This window comes from Podarcis erhardii (genome assembly GCF_964252035.2).
Source record: "Podarcis erhardii genome assembly, chromosome: 3".
In the NCBI taxonomy this organism is placed as follows: domain Eukaryota; kingdom Metazoa; phylum Chordata; class Lepidosauria; order Squamata; family Lacertidae; genus Podarcis; species Podarcis erhardii.
The window spans coordinates 30,043,194-30,067,772 of NC_138507.1; the positions used below are offsets into that span (position 1 = coordinate 30,043,194).

Sequence of the window (24,579 nt, forward strand, 5' to 3'; positions counted from 1 at the left end):
ATTCTACAGAGGGCTGGGAACCCTGTCTGAAACCCTGGACAACCACTGCAAGTCAGTGTAGATCTTACTGAGCTAGACAATTAAGTGAGAGGTTCCCAAACCTATTTTGCCTACTGCCCCCTTTTCAGAAAAAAATAAATACTCAGCACACCCCTGGGAATCTATCTTCTTTAACCAAAGGGGAGGGGCTGGCGTCGCAGCAAGCTTGTAACTGGCCAAATAGGCAGGCAAGCTGCCATCCACTTTCCAGGCCTGGGTGAAGCCAAAAAGGGTTCCACCCAAGCCTGGGTAAACCCTTCACGACCGCCAGATCCAGGGGAGGTTGTTGTTGCCATCCTGCAACAGCACCCAACATGGCGGTAAGTGTCATTACACAACAGATGCAACCTGTACAAATGGTTTTCCAAAATTTTCTTTTCTTCCTTCTTTATGCTCGCACCGCCCCCCGCCCCCCAAATTGCACCTGAGGCCACTACTGCACTGCACTCTGAATCGTTCCAGCGCCACCCAGGGGGCGTTATTGCTCACTTTGGGAAACACTGGGCTACGTATAAAGCTGCCACCTATGTACTTAGGATCCATGTGAATGTCAGCATAGAGAGGTAAGTTGTTGTTTAGTCATTTAGTCGTGTCTGACTCTTCGTGACCCCATGGACCAGAGCACGCCAGGCACTTCTGTCTTCCACTGCCTCCCACAGTTTGGTCAAACTCATGCTGGTAGCTTCAAGAACACTGTCCAACCATCTCGTCCTCTGTCGTCCCCTTCTCCTTGTGCCCTCCATCTTTCCCAACATCAGGGTCTTTTCCAGGGATTATTCTCTTCTCATGAGGTGGCCAAAGTATTGGAGCCTCAGCTTCACGCTCTGTCCTTCCAGTGAGCACTCAGGGCTGATTTCTTTCAGAATGGAGAGGTTTGATTTCTTGCAGTCCATGGGACTCTCAAGAGTCTCCTCCAACACCATAATTCAAAAGCATCAATTCTTCGGCGATCAGCCTTCTTTATGGTCCAGCTCTCACTTCCGTAAGTTAAGTAACAGCTTGTATATCTGCATTCCACCTATGTTCTTACTGTTTGGTAGGATTCCCACCAGTATCAAATGATTTGCCATCCCTGAATTTTCCAACCTGAATTAATTACAATTCCCAGCTTCATTTTTTTAGTTCACATAATATCAAGAGGGTCTGGTTATTTTCGGAGGGGTGGGGTGGGGTGGAACCAACTTTTAAAAGGACGATCTTCCAATATGCATCTCTCAGGAAATTCAATTTCACTCTGTGCCAAAGGACTTTGTAACAAGCCCCCATGGGCATCTGAATCAGTCATATTGCATAATATCGAAACTGATGTGATGGAGGCATTCTTTTAGTACAGAGAAAATAAGTTGGCACTTATAGACGTTTTACCATGGAAGACTGACAGTGCTGCAGACTTGCAAGAAGGAATTATTTGTATGTTAGTTCTGTGACGGGCACCATGGCTCAGCCTAGTGACAAGGAGAAAAGCTAAAAGCTTTCATTAGAAGAGAAGCTGTTGCAGACGTCTGGGCAAAACGAGGCACGAAGTATAAATAGCTCGTTCAGTTGCTAACCAGTGCCAAGTTTCTGTTAAGGTAAACATCTTATTGGCTGGAATGCCCTAGCAATTGCCTCCCATTGCAATGTTGCATAGGTTACCAATGCATTGGAAGGAGGGCCACCAAAGGCGGAAAACCTACCATGTCTCAAGAGAAGGGATGTAAGAAGGCAGAGGTTTCTGTTCCAACCTGTATTCATCGCAATCAGCGCCCTTTCCATTCTGCTGCTGTTCGGGTTCCGCTACATTATTAGTGTTGGATTGAGGCACAGCTGATGTGCAGTTCAACACTGGAAGGTTCAGCAAGTCTGATCCTAGCTACTTGAGCAGCTCCGCAATTACCAGTCCTGGTTCACTGCAGAGAGCAGAATCTGATACAAACACTTGGACTTTTTAGCAGCATCACTCCCTTGACAAATTAAAACAAAAACAAAAACTTTCCCCAGTATACTATACTGGCCATGACTTTAAGAACAGCAGAATTAGCAGTTGGGAAGGGAGAAGATGAGTTCATGCGGGGGCGTGGGGTTAGATGTCTTTGTTTCTCAGTTTGATCCTTTTACGTAGTTTTGTAGGCATTGTGGTATTTCGTGCATTGCAGTTATTTTTATTGATCAAATTTTAGTAATTATTTATTGTAATTATTAAGAGAGAATTTCTGTATTGTTTGCTGATGTTTTGAGAGTCAATTTTACTGTGCACTGTTACATTCTAATAGATTATTGAGTATTACTTTATTTGATGTAAGTTCTTCCATTTTAAAGTTATGTTTCATTATGGCTTTTTTGTATTGGATCAGAGTATTATAAGGCACATGTTCTTTGTTGTATATCCTGTTGCTGTAAACCGCCTTGTGCGTAGCAATGTAGGAAGGCAGTATAGAAATTAAAAGTGAAATGAAATGGGGGAAGAGCTTCCTTTGGCTAATGTTCTTTTTGCAAGGTCAAATGACCAGCGCCTGTACCCACTCACACTTATGGAATTAGAGGAAGAACAAGCAGAGCATTTCACTGAGGACACAAGCTGGGCTGTTTGCAAAGAGCATAACAAACAAGGTATTTTTGGAATCCGTGAAGAATGTCACAAACTTTGCAGGAAAGGTAGAAATTTTCTAATCGCTTCATGTTTAATTTATGCTGTCAACTTCTAGAAGCTACAAAATGCAATTAGTCGGCAACTTCTTGCTGCTGTTCCCGTTTCAACTAGAGAACCCATGAACGCAAAATACAAAACGTCCTATTAGTAAGACAGAGCTAAGAATTTTCAAGTCCAATTGATTTCAGTGCGAGGGAGTTAATACATGTGCAGAGTGATTCCTTCTGTATTTTTAAATTAGAAGGGGTGTCCCACCATGTTCTATGGACATTACTCACAAGAAAGCAGGTACAGGACTGCAACCTCTTATAAGACTTTCGCTGGATCGTATCCATACTCATGCTGTCAGTATGTTTTTCTTGTCGCTGACTATCTTCAGCCAGTCTACTTTATGCTTGTCTCAGATACTGGCTGCCAATGTCAAGGGTCTTCTGCTGGTTCCCTCACTGTGAGAAGCGAGGTTACAGGGAATCAGGCAGAGGGCCTTCTTGGTGGTGGCGCCCACCCTGTGGAACGCCCTCCCATCAGATGTCAAAGAAATAAACAACTATCTGACTTTTAGAAGACATCTGAAGGCAGCCCTGTTTAGGGAAGTTTTTAACGTTTGATGTTTTATCATGTTTTTAATATTCCGCTAGGAGCCGCACAGAGTGCCTAGGGAAACCCAGCCAGATGGGCAGGGTATATATTTATTATTATTATTAGGTCTATTTTAGTGATCCCCCCTGAGCACTGCATCCAACTAAGTTAAACTCAGAGGAGACCCATTAAATCAGCAAATTTCCGTTGACCCACTGCAATCCTAACACATGTTAAGTTTGTTAGGGAAATGTAGCTCCGTGAGGGGAAAATAACCTTCACAAAAACAGGAGGACAGTATAGATTTAGAACAGTGGTTTGCAGAAGGACAGAGGGGGAAAGCTGGGAAATATTGGGAGAGGAACAGCAGGAAGAAGAAACACCGGGGGAGAGACAGCTGACAGTGTCTTTGGAGAGCATTCCTGAGCCCCCCTCTCCAAGGACTAGGCGTGCATTGAGAGTAGCCAAACAGAAAGCTAGAGGCAGAAAACCCCAATCAGCCGGTGCAGGGATGACATAGGATAAGAGAGACAGATGGGGTTGGGCTTTACTCGGAGCAACGCCATTATTGAATAGGGACTACATTTCTTTCTCTCTCTTTCTGTGAACACTGAATAAATCACGTGGTAAGGGCTCTTTGTGTTTATCTGCTTCTTTTGGCTGCCACCGGGGGGAGGGATAGGATTCCCTGAACCTTGACAAGAGGGGGCAGATTCATTCATTGATCTATCTCCACTTCCATCTTCTCTTCTACCATCTCTGCTCCCCTCCCTCCTTATAGGTGTCGTGTGGCAAGCTGCATTTTAAGCATCCCATAATTAAAACAAAAACAAAAACAGCTTCTGATGTTGACCAAAAGGAAAGTGGGCAGCTAGGTATTTCAGAGCAGGAAAAGCCCAGAGGCAGATTCAGGGGAGCGCGGCCGATTCAGTCACATTGTGTGCCAAGCTTCGGGGGGGGGGGGCACAGACTTAGAACAGAGCAAAAGAGTCAGGGGGTGGGCGAATTTTGGTGTCGCACAGGGCGCCACTGAAATTTGAGACCCCAAGATACGTCACTGACACAAACCCATGCTTACGGAGAAGCTTCAATTAGGCTCATTTATATACACCATGAAGGGACGCGGGTGGCGCTGTGGGTTAAACCACAGAGCCTAGGACTTGCCGATCAGAAGGTTGGCGGTTTGAATCCCGGCGACGGGGTGAGCTCCCGTCGCTCGGTCCCTGCTCCTGCCAACCTAGCAGTTCGAAAGCACGTTAAAGTGCAAGTAGATAAATAGGTACCGCTCCGGCAGGAAGGTAAACGGATTTCTGTGCGCTGCTGTGGTTTGCCAGAAGCGGCTTAGTCATGCTGGCCACATGACCCGGAAGCTGTACGCCGGCTCCCTCGACCAATAAAGCGAGATGAGCACCGCAATCCCAGAGTAATCCACGACTGGACCTAATGGTCAGGGGTCCCTTTACCTTTATATACACCATGCTGACTGCTTATTGATTCAAAAACCCAGGGGAAACAGAGATATATTATATATACCATTTACCTAGCAAGAACTGGAAGCTGTAAGGTGCCGATGGGCTGCCAGTACCTCTGAGGAGAGACTCTGGAATGCCTGCTGCACCAAATGCCTGTTTCACCTCCTACTGGTTGAGCCAGTTGCAGAAGCTCTGCCAATACTGCCAGCTATGTCTCTTCCATTTAAGGCGTTAGTGAACTCATCCTGGAAACTTGAACAATAATAATTGCAAAGTAAGGTTTAGTCAAAACAAAGGAATTCATTTGAGGGAGCTTTTCTCTTTTGTTATGTAGGAGAACAGGAGGCATAAAGGAATAATTAATTACTCCGTAACCATTACTACTCAAAGCAATTCTCTCTTTGGTACTTTGGGAAAGTGTGGGGAGGCTAATGAGGAGGTCACAGAATACTGCACACGTCCACTGACTTCTTATTATTGCTGTTGTTGTTGCTGTTATTGTTACTATTCATTTCTGTAGCGCAAACTCAGAAAAAATAAATCTATGAAATATACAGAACCTCAGTTAAAACCAAAACAGTGCAACGATGAAATTGAAGTAAAATTCAAAGAAACAGAAGTACAGAATGGTAAATCTGACAGGAAGTTGTAAGAAGAGTGAAGTTTCCGTCTACACACTTTGGTTTTGGCTCAACACAGAATTAAGTATGCTTAAGGCCACCGTTTTCCTCTAACACTAGTGCAGCCTTTGTTTTTAACACTGGCACTGGAGTAGCCAGTGCGATGGGGGGGGGTGTGCCACAGAATCACCCTCCACTGCCACATACCTGGGCTGTGCTTACCCTGCTAGTGAGCCTCTGCAGACTCAACCTTGCCCCTGCAGCAATGCCGGTGTGGGGATGGTGGTTCTGCGGCACTGCCCCATCAGACTGACTTCTCCTGGCCTAGTAGAAGGAATTTGATGCAGGTAATTGGCAAAGGAGGCATGGCTTCAAAAAACAGAAAGCAAGATTCAGGTTGTAAATGAATTCTGTGCCTGGCACCAAGCTCTAAGCCAGTTTGTAAAAAAAATAATAGAAATCACACATGTAACCCTTCTGTGACGAGGAGAAACCAAAACATTTCCCCCTGCCCATCTGTCCTGAGCAAGGTGCAGCTTCACCTGCATGGACCCACAAAGACTACCCCTCTCTGCATTCCATTCTGCTTTGTTGCATTCATGGCACTATACAGTGGTACCTCGGGTTACAGACGCTTCAGGTTACAGACTCCGCTAACCCAGAAGTAGTACCTCGGGTTAAGAACTTTGCTTCAGGATGAGAACAGAAATCATGCACCGGTGACGCAGCAGCAGTGGGAGGCCCCATTAGCTAAAGCGGTACCTCATGTTAAGAACAGTTTCAGGTTAAGAACGGACCTCCAGAACGAATTAAGTTCTTAACGTGAGGTACCACTGTATTACAGAGCATTTTGAGGTTAGTGACCGTGTCATTTCCCTCAAACTCCAGCTGTTCTGCATATTTATTTACATTGCATTGTGTTCCTTGGCTACTTTGATTCTTCTTTGCCTCAAGGCACCTCCTGCAAAGGCGCACCTTACGCAGTTTGCTCATGGCACGCTATGCGTGAGCAAGTAACGAAAAGGGCATCTGAGCACAGTGCAGAACCTTCAGTCCAGAGCAGCTCCAAGCTGTGGGTGGCCCTGGGGGAGTTGCCCTTGGAGGGTCTGTCCAGCGGCACCAATGAATCTTCTCTCAGGGCTCAGCCACACTTCCATTTGCTCCACCACTTTCCCCCTGGGGAATCTCGTGGTTGAATCGGAACAAACAGCAGTCGGATTTCCATTTGTTCCGATTTAGAGCTAAAGAGCAGGAAGGATTGGGGGAGGAAACAGCAGAGCAAAGGCAAAACCACTTGGACCCAGGCTTTCTAGGGACGATACAAGCATAAGTGTGGACGAGCCCTCAGTGGCCCTTGCTCCTGCTACTTACTAGCTGCCTGCCTGCTTCCCTCTGATGATGTTAGCACCAGGTAGAGCTTCAGGCCCATATTACCACATGCCTGTAACCATCTTCAGTACAGTATCTGTCATGTTCATAGTGCACATAAAATACCTTAGGCATACATCTTTAAAATGTAACCAAGACTAGTGGTTTAAAAGACTAACAACGTTATTATTAGGACAGGGTGATATACTGATATATATACTGATATATATCTCACAATGTCTGAAATAAGGATGGAAGTATGTAGAGGCGAACAGTAGGGCTGGTTTTCTACTTTGTGATATATCATAGGCTTGCCATACATCAGGAAAATTCCTGACACGTCCTGGTTTTTAAGTGTTAAAAATGGCATCGGGAATTTTGTTGAATTGGCGAAATGTCAGTGGAAACCTGGATGTTTGGCAACGCGATAGAAAAAGCAGCGGAATCAGCTCAACAAGCTTAAAATCACTATTTTGGGGTTAGGTTTATCCCCACAAAAAACTCAACAACTTTGCAGGTGTCAGGAATTTTACTTTCTGAAATATGGCAACCCAGCTAAACATCGCAATATACTGATATATCGCAATGTCAAAAATAAGGATGAAACTATGTAGAGGCCTTAGCTGGCTTCCTGGTTTTTCCTGCAGCGTGATTTTTGCATAGCACACACACACACATCATGATTCGCTCCAAGATATTGCCAGGTCAAAAACAATGAAATCCATATCGCGATATAGACTTCAAACAGGTTTTGGACGATATACAGTGATACCTCTGGTTACGAACTTAATTCATTCCAGAGGTCTGTTCTTAACCTGAAACCGTTCTTAACCTGAGGTACCACTTCAGATAATGGGGCCTCCCACTGCCGCCACACGATTTCTGTTCTCATCCTGAGGTAAAGTTCTCAACCTGAGGTACTACTTCCGGGTTAGCGGAGTCTGTAACCCGAGGTGTTTGTATATCAATATATTGTCCATCCCTGGTTATAGTGTAAACTTTCATGGACTGACCTTTGAAAGCTCATGCCACAATAAATGTATTTAAGGTGCCACCAGGTTCTTGTTTTTGCTACAACAGACTAACAGAACTTAAAGAACTGTAATGCTTGAAGTTGCATTAAGGGGAGGAAGAGACAGGAATGATGTTCCAGAAAAGCATTAGTGCTTGAACGAAACATCAACTGGTGTGTTGTTGTTGTTTTTACTTTGATCTGCTATAACATTTCCTACGAAAAATAAAATCCATGTCCCAGAAAAGAATGTTGAAGCAGAAAACACCAAACCCATTTCCATCACTAGAACATATCATCCATTTCTAAAACAGCCTTGATGACTTAGGTGCTTTGTTCAGAGTTTTATACTAGCGAAACTGAACAAACAAAATGGACATGGGGGTTCAAGTCGGCAGCGCAATGTTCTATGGGGGAGGCGGGAGCGAGTTCAGCCTTTTGTGTCTATCCCTTTCCCTTCTACTTTCTGAATACACTGATACAATCAATGTCAACCTTAATTGAGGCTCCTGCCATTCCACACAATGCCAGCTGAAATAGAAAGGCTTTTATGTCATAATTGCTGGCTTCCCAAAGTCCTTGAGGGGAGGGCTAGCTGTGCTCCTGCGCCCGCTGTTGTGCTGCTTTGCTCAGTTTTTAGTGCACCATGGAAGGAAGGAGCAACGTGGTGCAGAAATCTGAAAGCGGTCGGTCGTAGCCAGGTTTATTGTGCTAAGTATGAGAGACATCTGAAGGGGTAAAAAACATTGGGCCAGCCATGGGAGGCATGTGAGAGCTAATGGAGGCAGCTCTGTTTGGACAAAAGGAGCACTGCTCCACCAACCTCATTCTGCACTCTCCTCAACCCACCTCCCTTTTCCCCGTTGTCTTACAACCAGCCCAGGATGGGATAAACTGCCTGCCACCTTCCTCCTCCTTAATCTCAGTGTTGCCCCTTTTAGAACTCATCAGGTAGGGAAAATGGGACAAAACCAGCGTTCCCAAGAGCCAGTGTGGTGTAGTGGTTAAGAGCGATAGACTCATAATCTGGTGAACCGGGTTCGCGTCTCCGCTCCTCCACATGCAGCTGCTGGGTGACCTTGGGCCAGTCACACTTCTCTGACATCTCTCAGCCCCACTCACCTCACAGAGTGTTTGTTGTGGGGGAGGAAGGGAAAGGAGAATGTTAGCCGCTTTGAGACTCCTCCGGGTAGTGATAAAGCGGAATATCAAATCCAAATCCAAACTCCTCAACACACCAGCCACCGGTGGTGAGAACTGGCTCGGGCAGCTGCTAAGCCTGGTTGCAAACCAGGAGGGCCAGTGTACGTACACACTACAGTATGTATGTGAACAGAAGAGCTACAGCAAAGATGCATATGCACACCTGCACACACATTCCTGAAAGGAGGGGTGCATCTGCCCCCCACTTTCCTCGCAAGCATTCCTGAATCAGGATGGGTCTTACCAGAAGGAAGTGGTCCGTTTCCACCTCCCTCCCCCTGATATTGTACGAACCAGTCTCTAGTTCTAGATTTGGAGCTAGGGGGCATTAAGATTGCTCTCTGATGAAAGAGAAACATTCTGCATGCACACTGCCCAAGGTTACTTCCGGCCTGTCTCTTAACAGAATTTTCAACACCCTCACTAAACTACCATTAGCAAGATTCTTTGGGAGAAACTAAACATACTCCCCCTATACCCCAATATAAACTGAAAAACAATATTTCTTCAGAGTGGTTCTGGCTGTTACAGCACAGACAGCCACCTCGATTCACCAAGTCCCTGTATGCAGCAGGGTTTCAAGAGGAACTTGAATAGGAAACATCTGCAGCCTGGGTGCCTGTTCATGATACAGCACTATAGGTGTTGGCTTTGCTAATCCCTTGAGGAAGTGAAGGAAGCAAAGGAAGGAGGAATATTAAGATGGAAAGTTATTTCTATCCTTGCAAGAAATCCTAATGTCTGCCCATGTGGGCAGCATGTAGAGATGGAAATCAGTCAATTGCAGCCACCCACTCACTTTCCCAAATTTTACTCAAAGCTGCTTTTTTTTTTTTTTTTTAAAGTAATTCAAGAGCAATTCTGAGAGTTCATAAATGGATTTTGACATTTCAAACAAACTGGGGGGGGGCAGAGGCAGACACACAGCACTCTGCTGTTAAAAACAAGTGACATAAGAAACTAGTGGAAATACTTTAAAGGTAAAGGGACACCTGACCGTTAGGTCCAGTCGTGACCGACTCTGGGGTTGCGGCGCTCATCTCGCTTTATTAGCCAAGGGAGCTGGCGTTCAGCTTCCGGGTCATGTGGCCAGCATGACGAAGCCGCTTCTGGCGAACCAGAGCAGCGCACGGAAACACCGTTTACCTTCCCATCGGAGCAGTACCTATTTATCTACTTGCACTTCGATGTGCTTTTGAACTGCTAGGTAGCCAGAAGCAGGGACCAAGCAACGGGAGCTCACCCCGCCGCGTGGATTCGAACCGCTGACCTTCTGATCAGCAAGTTTTAGGCTCTATGGTTTAACCCACAGCACCACCCACGTCCCTGGAAATACTTTATAACCTGATAAAAGAGAAGCTTTGTCCTGGATGGCATTCAAAGACAACTATTAACAGTGCTACGTCACGATATGAAAAAATAAAATACAATGAGCAACAAAAAACTTGCTCACACTGCAAAAGAAAATGTCACGGGCCAATTCACAGATAGGCTACTCGAGGTTAAAATATTTCCTCAGACCTCAGCTATGATCAATAGGAAGCAATAAAGCCAAAAGCAACACCCTTTTATTGGCAACTGCTAGGGATTTTTGCTGAACATAACTACATTCACATCATACATTTATAGCTCATGCCTTCCCCCAAAGAAAACTGTAGTTTCCTCCTCACAGAGCTACAGCGCCCAAGATTATCTGAGGGAACCATGTGCTTTAATTGCGTTTTAAATGTGTAGTATGGCTGTGACTTTTGAGTAGACTGAGCAGATCTTAGCCACGGGGAAGGGGAATGCTAGTCAACCACAGATGATTGCTGTGTGGAAACATCCTGTTTTGATTCTGCTTCCGGTTGTGTGTGTGTGGCGGGGGAATGTCTGTCTGCAGTGCTAAAGGCTTCCAACGTGGAAGTAACTTGGTGCTGCTCTACAGAGGCTCCTCACCCGTTTTGCCCAAGCTTGCAGGGAGTTTGGCCTGACCGTCAGCCTGACAAAGACCAACGTCCTGAGTCAGGGATGTCACCAGCACTCCACACACTTGAGGTGGTAGATGATTTTGTCAACCTGGGTTCCACCATTAACGTGCAACCTCTCCATTGATGCTGAGCTGGACAGGCATAACTGGCAAGGCAGCTACGGCAGTGGCTCACCTCTCCCAAAGAGTATGGAAAAATGTGATGCTAACAACCAATACCAAGATGGAAGCCTACCAGGCTTGCGTGCTGAGAACGCTGCTTTGTGGAAGGGAGTTGTGGACAACTTACAACCGCCAGGAACAATGCCTCAATGCCTCCCACATGCATACTGGTCTACATGGTCACAGCAGGCGCCGTAACTCTCCAATAGTTTGACTTCACCCCCAAAAGGCGCACTACTCCACTGTTTCCCAAGACAAGGCGGATTCCAAAACCAAATGGCAGTATTACATGTATACTCTTTTGGTTAAGCGTTTACCTATAAGTACAAACTGCAAGTATGGAAAACTGTTACAGTAGACCCTTTTCTACTGTATTCTTCACAGTAGACCTGCATGTTGTAAGGCATATGTAGAATGGCACCACATGTTTAGTTCTGCCTCCTATGTCGCATGTTTTCCGATAACCATATATCGCACCTTCTTGTGTGCAAAGAAAGTCAAGCGTGCAAGCTCCTGCTCATGAGTAACGCCCTGCACAATCAGGACACCTTCCATATCAGGTGTTTTGATGACCTGGAGCCCATACGCACAAGCAAGAGCTCACAGGTTGAGCTTTCCTTACAAACAACAGCACACAACGTATCCTTTGTTGAAAGAAAAAGACACAACTCCAGGGGCCTAAGGCTAAACCCACCTGCCCTACACACAAGTAACATGTAAACAGGGCAAGAGAGTCTTGCTTACTCACATCTCTATTTTTAAGAATATACTCTGTGGGAAATCCAGGTTTGCAGCTGTGTATCATGTGAAATTATCCTTTATTTTATAGGCTGTAATGGGAGCTCAAAGATAGTATTTGCTAAGTGTTTCAAAAGTTGTTTTTATAAGCTATCAAGAAAATGGAAGCAGGGAGCACAGATGTGCTTAATTTGAATATCCCTTAATGTCAGGGAACTCCCATCAGAGCCAGAGGGAGAGGGAGGGCTCCAGAGGGATTCCAGAGAGCGTACCGGGAGGGAGAGAAGCAGCCCATCTTCTGGGGAAGGAAATCAGCGTAACACTAGTGGAGAAGGGGGGGGCAGATGGGGGAATCGGCGAGGTGGCTCCATGACTCCTCGCCGGAGACCAGCGGGGAGAGCACGGGTCCTCCGCTGCCCACACCCTCCCTGAGCAGAAGGCTTCCGCGCAGGGAGAGTAGGCGGAGACTAGGTGTCAAAGAGCTTCTTTGCTGGAAGAAGTTCAAGAAACGCCCACTGACGGATTCTGCCAGCGACTGAGACAGCCACGGGTGAGTGGTTGTCCGGACAGAAAGGGTTCACCCAGGTAACTCAGCCAAGCGTGGCACCGATTTACGCACGAGCAACCCCTAGAACCATTACACTTAACTTAACAGGAATGACAGTTTGAAGGGCAGCTTGGCAAACACCAATTACCGCCAAACATTTGTGAAGGCATGATAAGATTCAGAAAACATCCATTCTTTACCAACATATTGGTAATTTGTATGCTCCTTTTCTCAGCTACTGACAGACTAACAATAGTTTCTCCCTCATCCATTCCAAATAAATGGATCATGTCTTTTTTTAATAAAAAAGAAGCAACCCAAACAGTAAATTCTCTGGCCTGGAACACATGCTGAGAGAAATATTAGATAATGGGGAAATATTTTTTTTCTGCTCAGTCACTGAATGAGAATAAGCAACCATACATTTAATGAATTAGAAGATGCATGTACCTAGGCACGGGAGAGTCAGACAAGCCCAGTTTTTCTCAATTTCTATTTTTTCCAGTCTTCTGTTCACTTCTCCACATTTCCACAACACTTGGTGGAATTAATTTTTTTTTTTGGGGGGGGAGGGTTTCCCATGAAAATTCATCAGCATTTCAGAGCAAATTTCTCCTGATATACACATTTTTGCACACCAATTTTCTGTGACATAATGCATGCTTGTTTCCCTTGTATATGCATTTTTGAACACATTACAGTGGTACCTCGGTTCTTGAACAAAATCTGTTCCAGAAGCACGTTTGACTTCCAAAACGTTCGAAAACTGAGGCGCGGCTTCCCATTGGTTGCAAGAGCTTCTTGTACTTAGAGGAAGTTGCATCACACATTCGGGTTCCAAAAAATGTTTGAAAACGGAAGCATTTACTTCCGGGTTTTCGGCGTTCGGTAACCGAAATGTACGACAACGGAGGCTTTTGGGAACTGAGGTTCCACTATACAGTGGTACCTCGGGTTAAGTACTTAATTTGTTCTGGAGGTCTGTTCTTAACCTGAAACTGTTCTTAACCTGAAGCACCACTTTAGCTAATGGGGCCTCCCGCTGCCACCACGCTGGAGCATGATTTCTGAAGCAAAGTTCTTAACCCAAGGTAAGCAAAGTTCTTAACCTGAAGCAAAGTTCTTAACTCGAGGTAATATTGCTGGGTTAGTGGAGTCTGTAACCTGAAGCGTATGTAACCTGAAGCGTGTGTAACCTGAGGTACCACTGTACTTGGCTGGAGAACTGCATTGCAAAATTCAGAGAAGTCTGCCTTTAAATGAGAACTGAATCAAAATTTCTCTCCCACCCACACAAGGAACAACCAATAATAATAATAATTTATTATTTGTACCCCGCCCATCTGACTGGGTTTCCCCAGCCACTCTGGGCGGCTTCCAACAAAGATGAAAAATACACTAAAATGTCACATATTAAAAACTTCCCTGAACAGGGCTGCCTTCAGATGTCTTCTGAATGTAAGGTAGTTGTTTATCTCTTTGACATCTGATGGGAGGGCGTTCCACAGGGTGGGTGCCACTACCGAGAAGGCCCTCTGCCTGGTTCCCTGTAACTTGGCCTCTCGCAGTGAGGGAACTGCCTGAAGGCCCTCGGAGCTGGACCTCAGTGTCTGGGCAAAACTGGGGGAGGAGACGCTCCTTCAGATATACTGGACCGAGGCCATTTAGGGCTTTAAAAGTCAGCACCAACACTTTGAATTGTGCTCGGAAACGTACTGGGAGCCAATGTAGGTCTTTCAAGAACGGTGTTATATGGTCTCGGTGGCCGCTCCCAGTCACCAGTCTAGCTGCCGCATTCTGGATTAGTTGTAGTTTCCGAGTCACCTTCAAAGGTAGCCCCACGTAGAGCGCATTGCAGTAGTCCAAGCGGGAGATAACCAGAGCATGCACCACTCTGGCGAGACAGTCTGCAGGCAGATAGGGTCTCAGCCTACGTACCAGATGGAGCTGGTAAACAGCTGCCCTGGATAGAGATTTGACCTGTGCCTCCATGGACAGCTGTGAGTCCAAAATGACTCCCAGGCTGCGCACCTGGTCCTTCAGGGGCACAGGTACCCCATTCAGGACCAGGGAATCCTCCACACCTGCCCGCCTCCTGTCCCCCAAAAACAGTACTTCTGTCTTGTCAGGATTCAACCTCAATCTGTTAGCCGCCATCCATCCTCCAATCGCCTCCAGACACTCACACAGGACCTTCACCGCCTTCACTGGTTCTGATTTAAAAGAGAGGTAGAGCTGGGTATCATCCGCATACTGATGAACACCCAGCCCAAACCTCCTGATGATCTCTCCCAGTGGCTGCATGTAAATGTTGAAAAGCATGGGGGAGAGGACAGAACCCTGAGGCACCCCACAAGTGAGAGCCCAGGGGTCTGAACACTCATCCCCCACCACCACTTTCTGAACACGGCCCAGGAGGAAGGAGCAGAACCACTGTATGACAGTGCCCCCAGCTCCTCAAGACGGTCCAGAAGGATGTTATGGTCGATGGTATCAAACGCCACTGAGAGATCCAGCAGAACTAGGAAACAGCTCTCACCTTTGTCCCTAGCCCGCCGGAGATCATCAACCAGTGCGACCAAGGCAGTTTCAGTCCCATGATGAGGCCTGAATCCCGACTGGAAGGTATCCAAATGGCCCGCTTCTTCCAGGCGTGCCTGGAGTTGTTCAGCAACCACTCGCACAATCACCTTACCCAAGAATGGAAGATTTGAGACTGGGCGATAATTGGCCATCGTGGCCGCATCTAAAGATGGTTTTTTAAGAAGCGGTTTAATAACCGCCCCTTTCAGTGGGTCTGGGAAGGCTCCCTCACGGAGGGAAGCATTCACCACCCCACGAAGCCCATCGCCCAGTCCTTCCCGGCTAGCTTTTATAAGCCAGGATGGGCAAGGATCCAGGAGACAGGTGGTTGGCTTCACTCGTCCAAGCAGCCTGTCCACATCCTCGGAAGTAACAGATTGGAATTGATCCCACACAACTTGACTAGACAGGACTCTAGCACTCTCCCGCCCTGGCCCTGCTCCCACGGTGGAGCCTACTTCTTCCCGAATCTGAGCGATTTTATCAGCAAAAAGCTTTGCAAAATCATTGCAGGAGATCATGTGGCCCGTACTGGGCCCCGATGTCGCAGGTGGTTCCGCTAAATTGTGAACCACCTGAAAAAGTCTCCTGCTGCTGTTTTCTGCAGATGCAATAGAGGCGGCGAAGAAAGTCTTCTTCGCCATCGCTATCGCCACTTGGTAGGCTCGACGTTGAGCTCTAACCTGTGTCCGGTCAGATTTGGAATGAGTTATCCGCCACCGGCGCTCTAGCCGTCTCAACGATTAGCTATGGGGGGGGGGCAATGGGTGTCCCATTCCAACCCAAACTCTTGTGGTCGCCATTGTAAGAATCCCTTCCAGGTGAAATTCTTTAGTCTTGGTGAACTAGAACTATTTCCATGGAGATTTCCATGGAAGACACCTATTGTGACCAGGGCCTATTAAACTAAGAATATATGAAACCACTAGATCTTAAAAGTTTTACACATGATGGCAGATGCTACAGAAACCCCATAAAGACAATAGTGGCAACACGATGTTCCAAATCACATAAACACACTGCAAGCACACATTTGAACAAGCAACTAAAGACACCTGTGTCCACCTCCTCCTGCCATGTGTGCATTCATCGTACAAAACGGGATGGCTGAACAGGGATTCTAGTGTGCCGTCATCTGCAGAAAACAACCCTGGAATGAGAAGAACTCCAAGAAATGGAAACTATTCAACTCCTGTGCCTTGAAGAAGACAGCAGTGCCCCCTGAAAGGGTGATTCCTTGGGGAGCCGCAAGGCAATAAATCCTTCTGTAAAAACCCAAACATTATGGCTCAACATTTCTTAGCTGACATTTACAGCTAATCCATTTCCTGCAGTTCTAATTTCCTCTTCTTGGAAGAGATCAAGATGGTAGCACATGTGGACGATACGGCTGGACGGAATGAGATGGAATGGAAGAAAATAAGTAAGATTTCCTCCACTCATTCCCTCCTCAAAAAGGGGGGGGGAGCACTTGAGCTAGTTTCACGACACTCTGCCTTAGCCTCGGGTAATGCAGATAGAGCTTATGGATAATTGAAAACATTACTAAATAATGACTTTATCCTTTGCCGAGTTCCTTGGGCTAAATCAAATGCAACTGCATTCTTTATAGGTTCCTAATATAAGGTAGTGTGATTAGGATTACTATGGCTCTCCTTGATATCAGTGAGTTATGAGGACATAATTTTACCTCTCCCCTCAACTGGAGAGTCCAGTCCACCCCGCGAGGCAGTCAGGAGTACAACCAGAGCAGAAAAGGGAACATTTCTCTCCTAAGTTCAGGGTTCAAGCAGACAATGATGAATTATTGATGGGAAGCCCCATGGCCCCTACATCAAACCCCTTCACATTCAGATTTATGGGGGGCAGCTTCTCTTTAGCATGGGTGAGGAATTACAGGCCCAGGGACCAATTTGGGTCTAATTTGGGGTGAACTTAGTAGGATATGATAAGGGCTGCCCCTCCAAGCCGCAACTCACCAGAGTTCAATTCCGGCACCTCTCAGGTGAGTGCTATTGCCATTATAAGAGAACAAGGGAGGCGTTCATGGTGAGTTCTGCCACCTTTTTTTCTGGAAAAACAGCACTGGATTCGGCCACAGATCTCAGAAAGTATGCCCAGGAAAGGAAAGAGAATAATTTTAATTTAAAAGATGAGTCACACCAGCATAGTACTTTTGGTTGGCACCCTCCTAGTTGCTTCCTGAGACGTTACGTGAAAATGGTGCCCGTTTACAAAATTTAAAAAAAACCAGACAACAACTGTCAGTTTTAAAGAACGTATAAACTCTCTCAGACAGAGAAGTACATGAACAGTTTAATATTTTTAAAACCGTATTATTTCAGTTGTGCTGCCAGGCAACTAACATCATGGAGCTTTGCTGGTATAAACATTGGCTCCCAGTGCCACAGCTAAAGGGCCACTGTGAAATCATGCATGCTTCAGCTAAGATTCCTGCAATGCAGTGGGGTTGGACTAGATGACCCACAGGATCCCTTCGAACTCTACAAATCTATGACGGCCAAGGTACTACTGTCTGTGACGTCCTAAGCCATTTCGCTGCCTGAAGTGGGAGCACCAAATGCCCCCCCATATCCCTCCAAGCCAGGCCCAAGACTTGAAGTAGTTTGCTGCATCAGTGAAGCACCTATTCCTGCCTTCATCTTGGCCTCACAACCTTGTTCAACTTGTTGTGTGGTAGGCCCGAGCCTTGCTGCTGTACAAAGCATAGAATCATAGAATCATAGAGTTGGAAGAGACCACAAGGGCCATCGAGTCCAACCCCCTGCCAAGCAGGAAACACCATCAGAGCACTCCTGACATATGGTTGTCAAGCCTCTGCTTAAAGACCTCCAAAGAAGGAGACTCCACCACACTCCTTGGCAGCAAATTCCACTGTCGAACAGCTCTTACTGTCAGGAAGTTCTTCCTAATGTTTAGGTGGAATCTTCTTTCTTGTAGTTTGGAGCCATTGCTCCGTGTCCGCTTCTCTGGAGCAGCAGAAAACAACCTTTCTCCCTCCTCTATGTGACATCCTTTTATGTATTTGAACATGGCTATCATATCACCCCTTAACCTCCTCTTCTCCAGGCTAAACATGCCCAGCTCCCTTAGCCGTTCCTCATAAGGCATCGTTTCCAGGCTTCTGACCATTTTGGTTGCCCTCCTCTGGACACGTTCCAGTTTGTCAGTGTCCTTCTTGAACTGTGGTGCCCAGAACGGGACACAGTACTCCAGGTGAGGTCTGACCAGAGCAGAATGGAGGATTTCATTTCAGGATAAAGTGCAAAAGGCCTCTAGAAGGTCATGTTATCGCCAAATACCCCATTCTTGTAGTTCCCTGTTAAGTGCACAGGAAGAAACAGTGAAGCAGTGATGATGGGAGTGATTTCACAGTTGCACCCTTGAGTCAGTGCCAGGTCAGCTTCTTGGAAAGTACAACAACAACAACCAAAGGACCTACTCTTGCCCACCCTCAGTAGGCTTGGATATGAAGGAAGACCTAGGAGCTAGCTGAGTAGCAAAACTTGCTGCAAACTTGCTGCCTGCTTTTCAAAGATATTCAGAAGTTCTGCTGCTGCCTGGATTTTCATTCCCTATCAGCACCAAACACAAGGCAGATTTCCTTCAGATTAGGCTTTTATCTACAAACACCAAGTCATCCCCCAAAGCACTGCTAACAGTTTTATCTCTTTTTTTGCTCTATACTTGCAGAACATAATTTAATTCATGAAAAACTTTCATGCCTCTGGAACGCAGAGATGTTTCCTTACAAAAAAAAGGGGGGGAGGGAAGTCTCAATTATCTTACCAAATATCCTTGAGCTTCTCTCTCAACGTATTAAAAAGAAAAAAAGGGGGGGAAAGATTGTTATTTACAAACGTGGCCAGCAACAGGATTCTGCTTAGGCACTGTGCAGTTTTTTAAATGGAGGGGGGGGGGATATTGGCACTTCAAATCAGTCATGATGAGCAGTTTAGGGAGCCTGTGAACACATTTATCAGGGTTAATTGAGATGGTAGCACCTAAAGAGAATCCTCATTTTCTCACCAGTTTTAAAATATTTTAAATGGTTCCCCCTCCCTCGCTTTATTCGTTTCATTTCACAAAAATGGGGGTCTTGGCCTTAATTAACCAGCTGGAAATGTTGTTAAAATCAACTCTCTGGATATTTGCTAATCTCTCTTTAACAGAAATGCCTCAGTATTTTTTTGGCAACTGGGCATTCCTGCTTTAGGCCCCAGACGAACTGAAGCAGCCTCAGAGCTATCATCCCATAAAACACAACAGTCCTGTTTGAATGCCATAGTTCAGATTTACAGTACCACATGATAATTGAATGCTGGGGTACCATCACCATGGGTTTTCTGGAAATATGCATTAACGCATCACTAACTCTCTCCACTGAGGTCCCTGAGGAACCCGTCACCAGTTAATAGTTTAAGTAGCCACAAAGGATCAGAAGAGATAGGGACCAGGAGATTTTCCCCTGGCTCACTACTACATAGAACATCACTTGACTTTGGGCTGCTGCTGTTCGTGTTGCGTGATCTGATTTGTCCCCTGCCATCAAGAAACACCATTCGCACATAGCGAAGAATTGGAAGAGACAAGATTTACCAACTATTGAAGAATGGCAGATGAAGATGATGGACTATATGGAACTTGCCAAACTGACAGGGAGACTCTGAGACCAGAGAGAAGAGACGGTGGAAGAAGATTGGAAGTTTAAAGAATATTTGAAAAAATATGTTAATATTTAAATCTTAGAATAGCTTTTGAAGTGGATATAGGCTGTAGGGTTAGAAGTAGAAGATAGTGTATTTCAAAATAGTATTATCTGTAAGTGATAAAATGTGAAGTGTTTTATGGTAAAAGCGTGATAAAAAAAAATGGCTAGAAATTAATGATATATGTAAACTGCTAAAGATGAGGTAAAATGAAAATCAGATAGGGGGGACTTGGGGAAGCTCTCGTAACAATGTTTAGAAAAAAGAAGGATAAGACAAGAATTTGTTTGTATTGTTTGTTTTTCTGTTTGTGTTGTTTAGTTGTGTTATAAAATGAATTTTAAAAATGGGGGGGGGGACACCATTCACACATAGTATTGGACTCGTGTTAGGGACTGGGAGGCCGCCGAGGAGTGGATGGGCTGAGGGCACAGGGCCTGAGGCTGATCCAGGAGAAGGGGACAGTGATTTATGAAGTTTTGTGCCTCCTGCAAGGCAGAAGCCAGAACTGGAAGGAGGGGAAGGGTCAGAGCAGGAAGAGCTGGGGAAGGGGCCGCAGGAAGTGGGGCAGGAGTCTCTTCCCCCCTAATTCCATTGTGAAAGCTGGTGAGATACATGTGTCATTATTTCACATTTAATTGTGCATGTTTGCAGCAACACGCTAGTGAAATAGCAGGTCACAAGGCATGATTTATCAACATTGCCCGTTGTTTCTCATTGTGCCATTACAACACACAGTTATTTCTTGAATAGTCATTGCCTTATGGGGGGGGGATGGTTTCCTTAGCAACAGAAAATGGATAGTGAAGAGAAGACTCCTGTTAAGAGCATGTAATAGCAGTGGCGTAGCGTGGGGGTGCAGGGGGGGCCGGCCGCACCGGGCGCAACATCTGGGGGTTAGGGTTAGGGGGTGCAAATCCACGGGTTAGGGGGCGCAAATCCACGGGTTAGGGGGCGCAAATTACTTACCTTGCCCCGGGTGCTGACAACCCACACTACACCACTGTGTAATAGTCATAGTCAATTATTAATAACTGTTGTTGTTGTTTGACCAAATATTTCAGAAAAGAGGAAAGGTTGCAAGCAACTTTAGGAACAACTTCAATGACATCCAGATTCAATGGAGAGGTACCCCATCCACCACTGGATTTATCTGAAGCAGGATTTTTTTTTTTTTTTAAGTAATAAGCCTGCATATATTCATGGAGGTGTGTTTACACAATAGCCACTAAAAGGCATGCATTGAAGGACTGCATCCCCTTTGTATGGTGGGGAAGGTTGTGGTACCTTACTAGAAATTTGTACAGTGGTACCTCGGGTTAAGTACTTAATTCGTTCCAGAGGTCCGTACTTAACCTGAAACTGTTCTTAACCTGAAGCACCACTTTAGCTAATGGGGCCTCCCGCTGCTGCCGTGCCGCCAGAGCACAATTTCTGTTCTCATCCTGAAGCAAAGTTATTAACCTGAAGCACTCTTTCTGGGTTAGCGGAGTCTGTAACCTGAAGCGTATGTAACCCGAGGTACCACTGTACAGCCCTATAATTTTACAGTCTTCCCCAAGCAAGAATGCAAATGTGAAATTCCTAGGGGGACATTAAAATTAAAATTAATATCATGGGTGTCAAAGGGGGCAGGGAATGAACCATAATCCCTTGATTCCCGGCTTTTTAAAAAAAGAAAAGAAAAGACACAGTTTGTAGTGCTTGCAGAACCTGAGATGCGAGACAAAATGCACAGGTGTTTTGCTTCTCACTTTTTGTGAGAAACTAGCTGGCTTCACCTTTTCAGTGTTTCACTTTGAACACAGGTCCTGTAGACGCCCATGCTTCCGAGTCCCCTTTTAGTGTCTTTTCCAGAGAAAAGTACAAATGTGAAATCTACAAGCTTGCTAAAAAGAGACTGCAAGCCCCTTCCATGCAGCTGGTCTCCATGCAATTAAAAAGATTAAGATCACGTAGGGGCAGGGACGTAGGGATGTGGGTGGCGCTGTGGTCTAAATCATAGAGCCTAGGGCTTGCTGATCAGAAGGTTGGTGGTTCAAATCCCCGCGACGGGTTGAGCTCCCGTTGCTTGGTCCCTGCTCCTGTCAAACTAGCAGTTTGAAAGCACGTCAAGGTGCAAGTAGATAAATAGGTACTGCTCTGGCGGGAAGGTAAATAGCATATCCGTGCACTGTTATGGTTCGCCAGAATTGGCTTAGTCATGCTGGCCACATGACCTGGAAGTTGTACGCTGGCTTCCTTGGCCAGTAAAGCGAGATGAGTGCCGCAACCCCAGAGTCGTCCGTGATTGGACCTGATATAAAACCCAAGACTCCTTGCCTACAAACAGCTGCCTCTTATGACTAACATTGTAATTAATTTATATGTATAGAACTCCCATGTTTTCTTAGGTTGTCTTTTAAAAGCTTGGCAACCGTAATTGCCATTTTGATTTAACAATGTTATGTGATCAAAAAAGGGACCATCTAATCTCACACAGGTCAGAATCTAATCTCCACTTGACATGTGAGTGTTAAGATTAGAATTGCAAACTTGTGATCCTAACCACAGCCAAATAAAGCCATAATTACACTGTCTGAATCACTTCTGCATTCATTTCCATAAGATCTCCTCACACTCTGCTGGCGATAGAAAGTTAACTGTGACCCAAAATCACCCCAATGAAAATAGGAGCAAAGTTTGATTGCAATTATCATTACCATTTGACATTATCATTTGTTGTTAATGATTCTTCTAGGTATCTCATTCCCCACCCCCTTTGCTAGTCTCAAATTTCTGTTTTATAACGTCCTACATTCTCTCGTCACGCTATTTGAAGAGACCTCACTAGTGTAGCTTGGGGGGGGGGTGCACGCATTGGATGGCCACTTACCACAGCGGCGGCACTTACAGTGGTGCCTGTTGTGCGTCTGAGCCACATGTCTCTCCTGGGAGTGATGCGATGGCTTGGGCACCTGCAGGCACCACACTGCCTGAAAAGGCAACGTGGAGCTCATGTCCGGCCACCACCTCCCCCTCAGCTGAAAGGTGGCTGAGGGGGAGGCAGGGGACAGATGCGAGCCCCACAATGCCTTTTCGGGCGGTACGGTGCCTGCAACTGAGGGGGAGGCATAGCGGACTGCATGCAGGCCCCGGCTCTGTGCAGCACGCCCTACCCCGGGGTACCCAAGCAGCTAGCTATGCCACTGAGAGTCCTGATTCCTTAGACTCAGCTCAGGCCAATAAACTTTCCACATCCTCTACTGTATAAGGGGCACAGGTTGGGAATACTGTACACATAGCTCAGATTTGGGGAGGGGGACCCTTTGTTTTGCTGTGCGAGATAATACAGCTAACATGCCCTGGCTTCTTGGTGTGAGGAGACAGTGCTCCATACACAGAGTTGTTGCCTGGCTGAAATGTCTCCTCCAGCTGGTGCATCAACTGTTTAGATTGCTGATTTTTAGTGGTGGAGTTCTGCTCAATGTTTCTCTCTTGCAGAAGCGAGCATTTTTGAAAACAAGCCAGAGAAACAAGAGTGTTTGCACCGAGATACTGATAGGGTTCCACTTGGTTTGAACAATCACACACACACATACAGCATTGGAATCACAACTAGTTATGGTGCCACCAGAGAATGGTATGATCTGGTGATCTTTTACTTTGGCATAAAACAATCCATAAAATGTTTAGACACAGGACTATAGTGTTGGTCTCAAAGAGCCACTACAAAACCAACTGGCTGCTGGCTGCTATTTTAATGACGCTATCTAAACACAAGCTACCTATTCCAGAAAGTCTACCCACAGAGCCTACAAAATATCAGTATTACAATGTCAAGCTGTGCCATGCTGCCAACTTCACTGCCAAAGCGAGCAGCCCTAGTGAGGTTTTGATGTCTTGTCTTGTCTAACGTGATAGGTTAATTAACAGCCTGTCTTGGATAAAAGACAACAAGGAAACCTCAAGGCTTTGCTCAAAATGCACAAACTCCTGGCAACGAAACAAAAGCCAAAAGGAAGGAAGCTCAAAACTGAAGGATCATAAGGATTTGGGCCAATTTAGGCATCGTTCCAGACGGCCTCCAACATGCAGGCCTTGATCCAAGTAGGATTAGCCAATGATCAGTGACGAGGGCAAGCAGGGAGGGTAAACCCAGAGAGTAAATTTTGTTTGTTTGTTTACCTTAACTGTTTTCTCATGAAGCTAAGCGGGTCTGGGTCTCGTCAGTGCTTGGCACGTTGACTGCTGTGGAACCATGGGCACCCTGCCTTGAATTCCATAATGAAAGAAAGGAGGGATATTAATGTCAGAAAATAAATTCGCCTGAATAAAAATGTCAGATTACAATCTGGGACATGACTGCACGTTCTGACATCCTAAGGAACCAGCCTCCCCAAATATACCAATCTCTTGTTCAAACTACACCCTATGTTAAGAGAAGGGTAAGAGTTAAATCACAGAGCCTAGGACTTGCTGATCAGAAGGTCGGCGGTTCAAATCCCTGCGACGGGATGAGCACCCGTTGCTCGGTCCCTGCTCCTGCCAACCTACCAGTTCAATAGCATGTCAAAGTGCAAGTAGATAAATAGGTACCGCTCTGGCGGGAAGGTAAATGGTGTTTCCGTGCGCTGCTCTGGTTTGCCAGAAGTGGCATAGTCATGATGGCCACATGATGGTCACAACTGGACCTAATGGTCAGGGGTCCCTTTACCTTTACCTTTTATATTACTCATTGTAATATAATGTCCCTTTACTTTTATCTATGCCACCCATACCACCTGTCTTGTGGTTTTGCCCATTAAAACTTTTAAATATTTCAAAGGTGGTAACAACAACAACAGCTGCATGCATGAGATCTAGAACTTTGTTGTTGAATTGATGCTGAATACCCAATTCTCTACTTTTTTCTGCTAAATCATGAAATATGCAGCGACTCAGTACAT

At 45.8% G+C, this 24,579-nt stretch overlaps 1 long non-coding RNA gene across 1 annotated transcript in view; it reads right to left on the reverse strand.

Moving 5' to 3' along the window:
- Positions 1-24,579, reverse strand: part of LOC309339334 — a 137,894-nt gene that overhangs the window by 88,963 nt on the left and 24,352 nt on the right. The window lies entirely within an intron of this gene.